Raw genomic sequence first — 13,643 nt, 5'->3', positions numbered from 1 at the left:
TGCAGTAAGCTCACTTGCACAATTTATGGCAAATCCAAAACAGTCTCACTGGAATGCAGCCAAAAGAGTCTTGAGATACATCAGAGGTACAAGACAGTTTAGGATAGAATACAGAGGAAGTCATCCAAGGTTGCATGGATACTATGACAGTGACTATGCTGGAGATCATGAGACCAAGAGATCCACACAGGGATATGCATTTTTCCTTAGTCAAGGTGCTATATCATTGTTTTCAAACAAATAACCAACTATTTCTTTGTCTTTGAGTGAAGCAGAATATAGGGCACTCACTACAGGTGCATGTGAGGCTATATGGCTCAGAAGACCATTGTCAGAAACATATTACTTTAATGAGTCAAAGCCAACAACAATATATAGTGATAATCAAGTGGCTCAAGCATTGGCCAAGAATCTAGTATATCACTCCAGGATAAAGCACATTGATGTCAGAGAGCACTTCATCAGAGAAAGAGTGTTACTTGGTGACATCACACTGTAGCATTGTGATAGCAAAGAGAATGTTGTAGACATCTTTACCAAACCACTTGGTAAAGAGATTTTCGAGAAACATCGACTAGCTCTTGGTTTGACACAGAGGAAGGACATTCCCATCAAAGGGATGTGATGGAATGTAATGCTCAGTCCTTCTTCGATTCCCTAGAATCATCATCTTGAGGGAAGGCCTACTTCATGATGTTGATCTTGAGGGAAGGTGTTGATAGATCACGCTCAACATCATGTGATCATATGTGCATAGCACTAACACTTACAGAGTGTTAGTGCTATAAAGGAAAGGGTTAGATGCCCTAACCCTAATCCTAAATGGGTTTGTATATATTCTACATTTTCAACTAAATCTAGTGTATAGTTAGTCATTTGCGGTGTGCTCTCTAGTTGTGCCCTCTCTCTTCATCTCCACTCTTCTCCTCTCCCCTCTTCATATTTTGTCAAAACTTAATTATTTGTTCGCATCAACTTGGTACTCACTAGAATATGTACTTTATCTATAGCTTGATATGCACTTAGTTCTATTTTCTTCTTCTTCATCTTTGTTGCCATAATTTCATGATGCAATTTTTACTCCACAAAATCAAAAATATTTTTGTAAAACACCCTTAAATTGTCTAGTGCAATTTAAGAGAGTTTGTTAGAGCATATGATAAATGGGATCACTTCATTGAGTATACTACCATCTAGAACATGTGTACAAAAGGGACCAACTATTATCCCACGCACACACATATATACACATTTTTTCCACTTTGAATGTGCTTTATAGTTAGCAAACTCATGGTGTGGACTCCGTTTTGTGCATCTCTCTCTCTCTCTCTCTCTCTCTCTCTCTCTCTCTCTCATACACACACAGCACACACTTACTATTCCCTTTTTCTCTTGCATCCACTTAATTTCTTAAATTTTTTTATTTTTTCCTTACATTTCTTATTTCACTTCTTAACTTCCCTTAATTTCTTCCTCTTTTACTGTATTTTATCTTAACTTCCCTAAAATTTCATCTTATTTTTTCCTAAACTCACCTTATCTTCCCTTAAATTTTCCCTAATCTTTTTCTATATTTCCCCCTTAATTTTCCTAATTTTTCCCCTCTCAAAATTTCCTTATTTTCCCCTTCATTTGTCTCTAATTTTTTCCATATTTTCCCAAATCACATCCATCTTAAGTATGTGCTCCCCATTGAGCATTGAAGTGGGGGGATCTAAAATCCTTGTCACACTAGAAGAATTCCAAGTGTACAAATAGGCATCAATATATATAATCTATTATACATTATTTCAATGGAATTATTCTAAGCAAGATTGATAGGTTAAAGAAGGAACAACCATAAAGAATAAATTACTAGGACTGAAGAAATTTTGTTTTATAGAAAAATTAAACAAGAATAATTAGAATTTAATGAGGAATGGATCCCTAGGAAGCGTAAATCTAATTCTAGCCAAGTGTATATCTATTGCACACACACACACACACACACACACACACACACATGCACACACACACACACACATATATATATAAATATTTTTTATGGAGTAAACAAATCTTTGAGATCCAAACTTTTCTAATTATCATTAGAATAAACCCTGTCATCTAATCTAAATTAAGATTATGCATATATATATATATATATATATATATATATAAAGGCTATTGACACATAAGCAAACATATCAAAATATAAAAGTATATATAAGTCTCTAATTATATGTAAATATATACAAGGTTCTATTAAACGTATATATAAGTCTCTATATATACGTATATATAAGTCTCTATATATATGTAAATATATAAGTCTCTATTTATACGTAAAGAGACTAATGATCGGGCAAAGCTCCGTAAAGCAAGCATCAAGCCGATAGTGTTGATAAGATTGAATCAGGTGTTGTGGGAACCAACAAATGTAGAAATAAGCTAGGAAAGCACACAGGCTAATAGGAGCACATAGGCTACCATAAATGCAAGCAATGCCTCACATAAACATACCATCTAGAAGAAAATCCATCGACTAGAAGAGCTAAGTTATTCTATAAAACCATGGAAGAACACGCAGACATCGATAACAAGTGTGTGGGGGATGCCTGGATACCTGGCACCCACACAAATATCATAATTTTCTAACTATGATTTTTTGTCTAGTTGGTTGGCAGGTATAGTTCCCCACTCCTCGATTAATTGGCAAAAAGGCTTAACTACTCTAGCAAACTGTTATGAATACCACTTGGTAAATCATTGTAATGGAATGATGCAATCAATTCTATTATATTTTCAAGTAGCGAGTTATTATTAGATTGAGTAATCTCTAGTCTAAATCTGATTGTATGGTTAATTCTTGAAGGAAATTTTAAATGCAAACACACACATTCATTTTTCCTACTAGCCTTTGGTTGGGCTAGTACCATACAATCATGATTTAGCCTAGTTATTAATCTCTCTACTTTTATTGATTTGCTATTTGTAATCCAACTGAACCTCTCATTAATCATCCAATTGTTGATAAGGTTACTATATTTGGGCTCGATGAGTTGTTTTGTATTCTTGTCCAATTCTAATATTTCATTAATCAACTGATTCTTGGGAGATTACCGATTATATACGGTGAATGGACTAGTATGCTTACCCAACTCAATCTTTCATTAATCAGCTGATTCTTGAAAAGTTATCAAGTGTTGGATCAGTGACTTGTTAAGATCAAAGATTGGCCCTTATCTTCGATGCTAAATACTATATTTCTTATGCAGAACACATGAAAACACGCTCTTATGGCGAATGGAAATGGGCTACTATGCCAACACAAGTACCACTTATCTACTTTACCACAGTACAACATTGTCAACCTTTTTATTACACATAGGTGGGGAGTAAGTTCCACATGGTGGGCTTGCTGTAAGAAAATAATACAACGTCTGTGCTCAACAGATAATAGGATCTCATACACAAGAGAGAAAACAAGATAGTATGGAGAATCAAAAATTTGATTACTATAGAACTGATACAATAGATGGCACTGCCTCCCAACCATGCGCTCCTGTGAAAGAAGCTTCAATGGCATGCTAGAAACAATAGAAGATGGAGGCTGGATGCTAAGGAATCAGGGTTGCTATACCCAGTGATAAAATGGGCTTCACAGGCTTGCTCTTATATAGCCACTAGTCGTAGTCGGTTAGGCTCAATTGGGTGGCTGACCTAGTCTGCCCAAAACGGTCAACTGGGGGTCGGTCCCGAAATAGGCCACCGACCATACGATAGAACTGGTACGCAAAACAGAGCAACTAACCTACGGTCTCTGTTCGGCTCACAGCCATCCGGGATCATTTGAGGCTCCAAACGAGCCCCGCAACCCGAGAGTGGGCTACCCCAAGAAACTCTCTATCTACCCTCAGTGCGGTTAGTCAAGGGATGCCTTCCCGCAAATGCATGTAGCCTAGTTGTCGGTGTGCCAACTCTATCTGAAGCCATCAAGCCATTAGGCCACACATGGCCCCCATCTGGTGTCAAACCAGGATCTACTGGATAACCGAGCTACTGAAATGCCTTCTCCTCATATGGGGGGCTTACAAGTAGAGTTAGCTGGTAGTTACACGAGAGTGGAGCAATGATATCTAACACCCCCCCTCAATGTCCACCCGCAAGTGAACTTACTTTTTCGGCCCGATGCCAAGTCAATGAAGATGCCTCTCCAGCAAGTCTCTTACAAGAGCCTTCGTGAAGATGTCTGTAGCATTCTCTGTAGTCGGACAGTACACACTAAATCGACCTCTCCATCCATGACAGCTCGCATACAAAGTGATATTGAATCTCAATGTGTTTTGTGCAAGCGTGCAACACCGGGTTCTTTGCAATCGCCATGCAACTCTGATTGTCACATGATAACTGCGTAGGCTTGTTCTGCACTGCACCCATGTCCCCCAAAATCCTCCTGAACCACACTGCTTTGCAAGAAGCAAAGCATGCAGATTTGTACTCGGCCTCGGTAGAAGAAAGAGCAACTGTGGGTTGCTTCTTGCTGACCCATGACACAACTCTAGATCCAAGTGAGAAACAGTACACTGTCACTAATCTCCTGCTGTCCATGTCTCCTGCCCCCAATCCAAGTCACAGAATCCGGTCAAGATGTTGCCCTTGGTATAGGTGATGCCATAATCAAGTGTGCCTTTGATGTATTTCAGCACCCGCATCCCTACCCTCCAATGGTTCTCCCGGGGCTTATTGGAAAACCTGCTTAGTACACCAGTCGCAAAACTGATGTCTGGCCATGTGTTGCACAGGTAAATTAAGCTACCCACAAGCCTTCTGTACTTCGCTTCATCCACCAGTGGTGATAAATCCTCGTTTGAGAGCTTCGCATCAACCTCCATAGGGGTACCAACTATTTTGCACTCAGCCATGCCAAATGCCTTCAGTATCTCTCCAGCATATTTCAGCTGTGAAATGAAGATCTATTTCGGCTCCTGCCAAACTTCAATCCCCAAACAAAAATGCATCAGTCCGAGGTCTATCATTTCAAACTCTCTTCCTAGCAAATGCTTCGTCTGCGAGATCTTCTCTTCATGGTTCCCTGTTATGACAAGGTCATCCACATAAAGGACCACGATCATACACCTGCCTCCTCCTCTGAAGATATACAAATTTGCATCAGATGGGCTCCTCCTGAACCCGTTTTGCAGAAAGTAGGCATCAATTCGCTGGTACCACGCTTGTGGGGCCTGTTTCAGCCTGTAAAGTGCCTTCTTTAGTTTGCAGACTTTACCTTCTGAATGGGGGATCTCAAAACCTGGTGGCTGTTCCACGTAGACCTCCTCCTTGAGATCTCCATTCAGAAAGGTAGATTTCACATCCATCTAAAACACGAGCCAACTTCCCTGGGCAGCTAAAGCCAAAACACTACGAATTGTGGTTAGTTGAGCTGTGGGAGCAAAAGTATCTTGATAATCAAAACCATGTACCTGTGCAAATCCTTTTGCCATGAGCTGAGCCTTGTACTTATCCAACATGCCGTCGGACTTGTACTTGGTCTTGTACACCAACTTGGTTCCAATTACCTTGCATTTTAGTGGTCGATCCACAAGGTCCCAAGTGTTGTTCTTCATTATGGAGCCATACTCCGACTGCATAGCCTCCATCCACCTATCATCGCCCTGTGCCTCTTCAAGACACTTGGGTTCATCAGCACGGATCACTTCTGTCATCAAAGCATAGTTGAGCAAGTGTTCCTACGCCCTTCTTTGCTCCTCTAATCTCTTGGACCGGCAATGTTCGGATGGTTCCTCCTCAATGGTTGGAGGTTCTCTGCTATCCAAAAGCTGCTTTACCCACTTTGGGAATGGCCGTTGCCGTTGTGGTTCTGCAGGCTCTTCTTATCTTCTTTGTCTTGAAACCTCCCAAGCACCGTTGGGGGAGTTCGGTCTGCTATTGGTGGTGGTATTTGGATGGATATCCTAGTCTTGGTTGTCTGGGAAGTAGACATCCTCCTCCAATTGAGAAGACCACATCGCGACTTACAATTACCTTCTTGGTAACAGGGTTATAGAGATGGTAACCCTTCGCCTCTTCATTGTAGCCCAAGAAAATACACTTCCGGCTCTTCGGTTCCCATTTGGTCCAGGTAGCATTAGGGACATGCACAAAACAGTCACATCCAAAAACTCTGAAATGTGCAGCTGAAGGTTTCTTACCAGAAAAGGCTTGCAGTGGAGTCATCCCGTTCACAGCCTTCGTGTAGCTACGATTGAGGATGTAAACTGCAGTGTTACATGCTTCAGCCCAGAAAGTCTTTGGCAAATCTTTCCCTTTCATCATACTCCAGCCCATTTCACAGATGACGCGCATCTTGCGTTCTGCTACTCCATTTTGCTGTGATGTATGTGGCGGGGGTTTCTGCCTCTTGATTCCGTGACTTTTGCAGTAACTTTCGAATTCAATCGATGTGAACTCTCCAACTCTGTCTGATCTCAGCTTCTTCACCTTCCTCCCCGATTCTTTCTCAACCATTACATGCCATTCCTTATAGAACTATCACGAGCAAGAGCAACAAATAAGATTTGACTTACGAGAAGAATGAAGAGGGACTTACGAGAAGAAAGTATCAAGAAGAATGTTGAACACAAATTTGAATTCAAAAGGAACGTACGAGAAGAAAGTATCAAGAAGAATGTTGAACATAAATTTGAATTCAAATTTATCTAGAGGAATGGATTCAAATTTCCCTCTCTTTTTTAAAAATTCAAATTTATGCGTGAGTGGGAGGAGTGGGCTAGTTTTTCTTATATATACTCTTCTTTCCATTCATTCATTCTCATTCTCTCCTCATTTCATTGAAGCAACCAAGAGCGGAAGAGAAAGGATAAGCGGAGCCTTACTTTTTTCACTTTTTCCAGGTACTTGCGATTCTTTTTCTTTACTCGCAATTCTAAAATTCGTCTTAACCTACTGAAAGCCTCGTCTTTCGTCTTCAGGAAGTATATCCATATCCTTCTACTGTAGTCGTCGATCAATGTCATGAAGTAGAAGGAACCACCCAAAGCTTTCGTCTCCATCTTTCCACAGAGGTCCATGTGAACGAGCTCTAGAGGAGCCTTTGCTCTGTTGGCCTCTTTAGGAAAGGACTGCCGATGCTGCTTGCCTATCATGCAAGCTTCACGTACATCGGACAGATCTGAAATTTTTGGTAGGTCTACAATCATTCCACTTTTATGCATCTCCTTCAAAGAACTAAGGTTTAGATGACCAAACCTCTCATGCCACAGCTTAGTGTTCTTCACATCTGCTCAAGCACTAAATGTTGAGAGTTCGTAAATGTTGTTGCGCCGTGTACCTTTACCAACGACCTTTCCTTGAAGATCTAGGATCTGTGCACCATTCTTATCGAATTGAACTTTGAGGTCCCGATCCGTGATCGCAAAAATGGACAACAAGTTCCTCTTGATATCTGGCACATAAAGAACATCGAACAACTGTTTTACAACTCCATCTGACTTGAGAGCAATCGTACCCTTTCCTTTTGCTTGACATTTTGCATCATTGCTGACTGCTACCATGATGTCATTTCCTACCGGCTGTAGAGAGGTATATCAATCCTTCCGACTGGTCATGTGGTGCGATGCACCACTATCAATGATCCATGGTTCATCCATAGGTACATGAACTGCCTCCGTGCAAATCTTCTCAATTGCTATGAATAGCTCTATTGGTACAGCCTGCGTGCTGTTGCTAGACTCTTTCTTTACTCCGTTCTTCTCATCTGCAATCTTCTTTCGGCACTCATTCTGCTTGTGCCCTGCCTTGTTGCAATAGAAGCACTTGATCTTCTTCTTTCTCTTTTTATCATCAGAAGAAGATGGGTTACCAGAGTCCTTACCCTTACCTTTCTTTGATCTGGTCCAGAAAGCCGGATCTTCTCCAGTCCTCGTCTTTTGATGCATCTCCTCCTCAAAAGCATCGTGCTAAAATTCTCAAAGTTGAGGGGTAGATTTTTGTTCTACGTATTCAGTGCCGTAACAAGACCGTCGTACTTTGGTGGGAGAATCCGCATGCATCTTCATGCTAGATTCTCGCTGGTGATGGTGATGCCAATCATAATCATCTGATCACGCAAATTCTTCACCCTGGTGATGAGCTTCTCTATCGCTTCAGACTCAGACAACTTCTCGTTCGCGAGTTGAGTCTCCAGATTTTGAATCTGTGTCTGATTCGTGGTCTCGTACTGATTTTTCAAGACCATCCATGCCTCCTCCGCTGTTGTGACATGTTGAATTAACGCCATGGCGGAATCACTAACACTGCAGACAATAAAACACAGTGCATCTGCATTTCTTCTTGTCCATGCGAGAATCTCATCTGCAGTTGGTACTATCTATTGTCCTGCATTGGCTAGATCCCTGACCTTACGTCCACCCCAGTAGCAGTGTCCCAAAGGTCATATGCACTTAGGATGGCCTTCATCTTGAACTTTCAGAGAGGATAGTTAGAGCTGTCCAACTTTTCGCTTTCGCCGAATGGTGGGATTCGTAGTCTTGAGGGCTGGGCCATCTCTCACAATCTGCTCGCAAACAGAAACACACTACCAGATCTTCTTGCTAGAGTCTAGGCTCTGATACCATGTAAGAAAATAATACAACGTCTGTGCTCAACAGATAACAGGATCTCATATACAAGAGAGAAAACAAGATAGTATGGAGAATCAAAAATTTGATTACCATAGAACTAATACAATAGATGGCACTGCCTCCCAACCATGCGCTCCTGTGAAAGAAGCTTCGATGGCATGCTGGAAATAGTAGAAGACGGAGGTTGGATGCTAAGGAATCAAGGTTGCTATAGCCAGTGATAGAATGGGCTTCATGGGCTTGCTCTTATATAGCCACCAGTTGTAGTCGGTTAGGCTCAATTGGGTGGCCGACCCAGTCCGCCCAAAACGGTTGACTGGGGGTCCATCCCGAAATAGGCCACCGACCATACGATAGAATTGGTGCACAAAACAGAGCAACTAACCTATGGTCTCCGTTTGGCCCATAGCCATCCGGGATCATCTGAGGGTCCAAACGGGCCCCGCAACCCGAGAGTGGGCTACCCCAGGAAATGCTCCGTCTACACTCAGTGCGATCAGTCAAGGGATGCCTTCCCGCACTTGCATGTAGCCTAGTTGGCAGTGTGCCAACTCTATCTGAAGCCATCCAGCCATCAGGCCACAAATGGCCCCCATCTGGTGTCAAACCAGGATCTACCAGATAACCGAGCTACTCAAATGCCTTCTCCTTATATGGGGGGCTTACAAGTAGAGTTAACTGGTTCCTGCGTAGTTACACGAGAGTGGAGCATTGATATCTAACACTTACTCCCTACCATGTGGTCTTATCCTCTGGGTTGGAAGTGGGCCACACACACACACACACATTTACATTCTCTCTCTCTCTCTCTGTCTCTCTCTTTCTCTCTCTCTCTCTCTCTCTCTCCCTCTCTACCCTTCCATCTTCTAACTCTTTATCTTTTTTATGTACCATAATTTCTTAGATTGGGTTAAGCTTTCTCTCTCTCTCTCTCTCTCTCTCTCTTTCTCTCTCTTTCTTTTTCTCTCTCTCTTGATTTTTCTCTCTCTTTATCTTGTTCTCTGTTTGCTCTCTTACACATTTACACATACTAATATGTGTTGTTTCAAGTGATGGTACCATAGTTAATTCTAATGGTGATATGATAATAATTTATTAATTTAATACAACATATGTTCAAACATACATGTGTACAGGCAACACTAGATGGGTATTGATTTTTTACTTACTTTGGTTTCCCATAGCAAGAGCTTTTATAGGAGGCTGCTGGGATTGAACTTGGTTTTTTCCATGAATATTGAAAATTCTAGAATTAATTTATAATTGTGTCTCGGAATCTATCCCCTTGGCGAAAGGTTGTTTTAAATATGGACAACATGGCTTACCTTGGCAAGATACTATTCTTGGGAACTTAAAAGAACTCCTAAGTACATGCTGGAACCACCGCCCACGATCGTGTAGTGGCTGTGCACCTCTACGTAGTTATGATCTCCTTATTCGTTATCCCTTCATTCTTATCTTGCCTCATGCAACCTTACCTCCTTGCAAGTCTCACTCTGCTGCCTGGCCTCCCTTCACATTACTACTCCCCTCTTGCTTCTTCTCTGCCTCCTCTTTTCAACAAACTTTTCTTCTACACCTTCCTCAACGCTCTGTCTCTCCCGCATTTCTGCCTTCTTGGTTTGCCTCATCGATTCTCTAGCTAATTGCCATGGCCTCTTGTCTTTTGTAAAGTGTTCTACCCTACCCATCAAGATAAGGCATTGTCGTACTTTGGGACCCCCCCACTTCTCTGTAGCTTGGTGTGCCGGCTCTCTCCTCGTGTCGCCACAGTTGACCATCTCACTAGCTCTAAGGTGCATGGCCTCTTTGCTGCCACTGGAGTCTCGATCTTTTGCTCTTACGAGCCTTTCTTCTATTCTCCGCTCTTGCGCGGTACTGGGCTTCCTTGCTCACTGACTGGGTGCATGGCGACTTCTCTCTACTAGTCATAGTAGTTATGATTTATACTATGTGCGCCACCTTAGCCCTTCTTGGTACAACCTGTGATGTGACTATGATCTGCTCTCGCTTGCTCTCTTGGACTGCATGTTCTTCCATGTTTTCATATAATAACTTAGCTCTTCTTATCGATGGATTTTCTTCTAGATCGCATGTTTATGTGAGGCATTGCTTTCATTTATGGTAGCTTGTGTGCTCTTGTTAGCCCATGTGCTTTCTTGGCTTATTTTTACGTTTGGTTCCCACAATTCCTGATTTGATCTTATCAACACTATCGGCTTGATGCTTGCTTTATGGAGCTTCGCCCGATCATTAGTCTCTTTACGTATAAATAGAGACTTATATATACATTTAATAGAACCTTGTATGTATACATATAATTCGAGACTTATATATACTTTTATATTTTGATATGTTTGCTTATGTGTCAATAGCCATTATATATATATATATATATATGCATAATCTTAATTTAGATTAGATGACAAGGTTTATTCTAATGATAATTAGAAAAGTTTAGATCTCAAAGATTTGTTTACTCCATTAAAAATATTTCTAGATATATATATATATGTGTGTGTGTGTGTGTGTGTGTGTGTGTGTTCAATAGATATACACACGGCTAGAATTAGGCTTCCTAGGGATCCATTCCTCATTAAATTCTAATTATTCTTGTTTAATTTTCTATAAAAAGAAAATGTCTTCAGTCCTAGTAATTTATCCTTTATGGTTGTTCCTTCTTCAACCTTTTAATCTTGCTTAGAATAATTCCATTGAAATAATGTATAATAGATTATATATGTTGCTGCCTATTTGTACACTTGGAATTCTTCTAGTGTGACAAGGATTCTGGATCCCCCCACTTCAATGCTGAATGGATGTGGTTTTTTAATCTTTGCCTCGATAGTTAAAGCTTTATTTGCACATTAATTATGACATCAATAACAAGAGTGTGGGGGATGCCTAGATACCTAGTACCCACACAAATATCATAATTTTCTAACTATGATTTTTTGTCTAGTTGGTTGTTGGCAGGTATAGTTCCCCACTCCTCGATTAATTGGCAAAAAGGCTTAACTACTCCAGCAAAACTATTATGGATACCATTTGGTAAATCATTGTAATGCAATGATGCAATCAATTACATTATATTTTCCAAGTAGCAAGTTATTATTAGATTGAGTAATCTCTAGTCTAAATCTGATTGTATGGTTCATTATTGAAGGAATTTTTAAAAACACACACACACACACACACACACACTTACTATCCCTTCCTCCATTGGTTTAGCCACTTGCTCATTAGATCTCACCTCGACAAACGCCCTTAATTTCCCTAATTTCTTTTTCCCTCAAATCCCTTATCTCCCCTTAATTTGTCCCTAATTTTTTGCATATTTCTTATCAATCTCCCTTGTTTCTCTCTCTCTCTCTCTCTCTCTCTCTCTACATCTATCTCTTTCTACCCTCCCCTTGTCTCTCTCTACCATCTCTCTCTACCCCCTCCCTATCTCCTTCCTTGGGTTTTTTAAACTCTTAAATCCCCACTCCCAAATCAAACCCCTCATTCTTTTCTTTTTCTCCTTATTTAATAATAATTATTAAATTTTTTTCCTAGTCCTTTATAAGATTTCCCCTTTCCCTTCTCTAATTTATCAACTACCCTTAAAAACCCCCCTTACTTTCCTTTTATTAAAATCTTTTTTGCCCCTTATTTACTCTGTTTATTATTGCTCAATTTTTAGTATTGCTACTTTCCTTTATTCCTTCCAAACAGTCCCCTTATTTTACTTACCTTTTTTTCCCCCCTTTTCCTAATACCTTGTCTACTATCCTACTTTATTTTCCCTTAAATGTTTTTCTCTTGCCCTTAATTTCTTCCTTTTTATTTTCATAATTTCCCTTACTAATTTATCTTGTCTGGTTTAAAATTTCTGTCTCTTGTATATATATACTTCTTCTTATTACTTGTCTTCCAAATATCCTAATTCCCTTATCTTTTTTAACTCTAGTTAATTGTTAATTCACTTTTTGTCTTAACTAACCACTATGAAAATAATGTAAATTGTATACCCCCCTCATGACTCACCTAACGACTCTCTACTCTCTAGGTTCCCCCAAACCAATTCTCTGCATACACTTGCTTTCTCGACCCTCTTCCTCGACTTAGACTCCCTAACCTATATAAGCACTCCTACTCTAAGTCTAATCTCACTTTGACTCCCTATCCTTGCTTTCTAGTTTCTTCCAAAGTTGCCTCCACAAACTACATGCCCACTTCTATCACTCCTCCCTACTAGCAAAACTCTTACCCAATACCGTACATCTCGCGTTTTGCCTTCTCTAGACTAGCTGATTGCCTCGCGGCTCCTTCCTGTCCGTAATTACTACTCCTCAGCCTTGGCTGCTGCACTACCTCTCCTTTACTACTATGAGTGCCTTGAATGTGTTGCTGTACCTCTACCGGCGGTCCGTGACCTCTGCTGCTAAGCTGCTTCAGAGTCCAAACTCTCGTACTACCCCCAACTACTCCGTCTTCTCAGTGGCACTGTGGCTCCATCATATGCACATGATTGGCGTTGCTCTCAACATGACTCCCATGCTTAGTTTTCCTCATACCTTCCTCCATCAATGACAAGGGACTCTCAGATCCCTTTTTTGGTTACTTCTAACCCCCCCCCCCGGGTGCCCTTTCCCTTTTTAATTATTTGCTTTTTTAATACCTCTCTCCTTCCCCCCTTAATCCTTTTGCTTCTAACGCCCCCCCCCCCCCTCTTTTTTTCTATCTTCCTAAATCCCCCTCTCTACTCTATTTCCCCCCTTCCCCCCCCCCCCCCCCCCCCTTTTTCTCTGGTTTCTATATAACTAAATCATGTTTTAATTTAAACCCCTTTTCTTTTGGCCACCCTTTTTTTCCTTTCCCTCTCCATTAACCCCCCCCCCCCCCCAAAACCTTTTTTCCCCCTCTAAAATTCCCCTCTCCCATCTTTTATTTCTCCCCTCTAAACTTACTCAACTTATGCCATCTCTTAACAAAATTAACTGCTTTTTATCTCCTTTATTTACTATCGATTTTATTTCC

This window comes from Dipteris shenzhenensis, chromosome 4 (genome assembly GCF_047967505.1).
Source record: "Dipteris shenzhenensis isolate YYH24624 ecotype China chromosome 4, Dip_SZ_1.0, whole genome shotgun sequence".
NCBI lineage: Eukaryota > Viridiplantae > Streptophyta > Polypodiopsida > Gleicheniales > Dipteridaceae > Dipteris > Dipteris shenzhenensis.
This window is presented reverse-complemented; position numbering follows the sequence as displayed.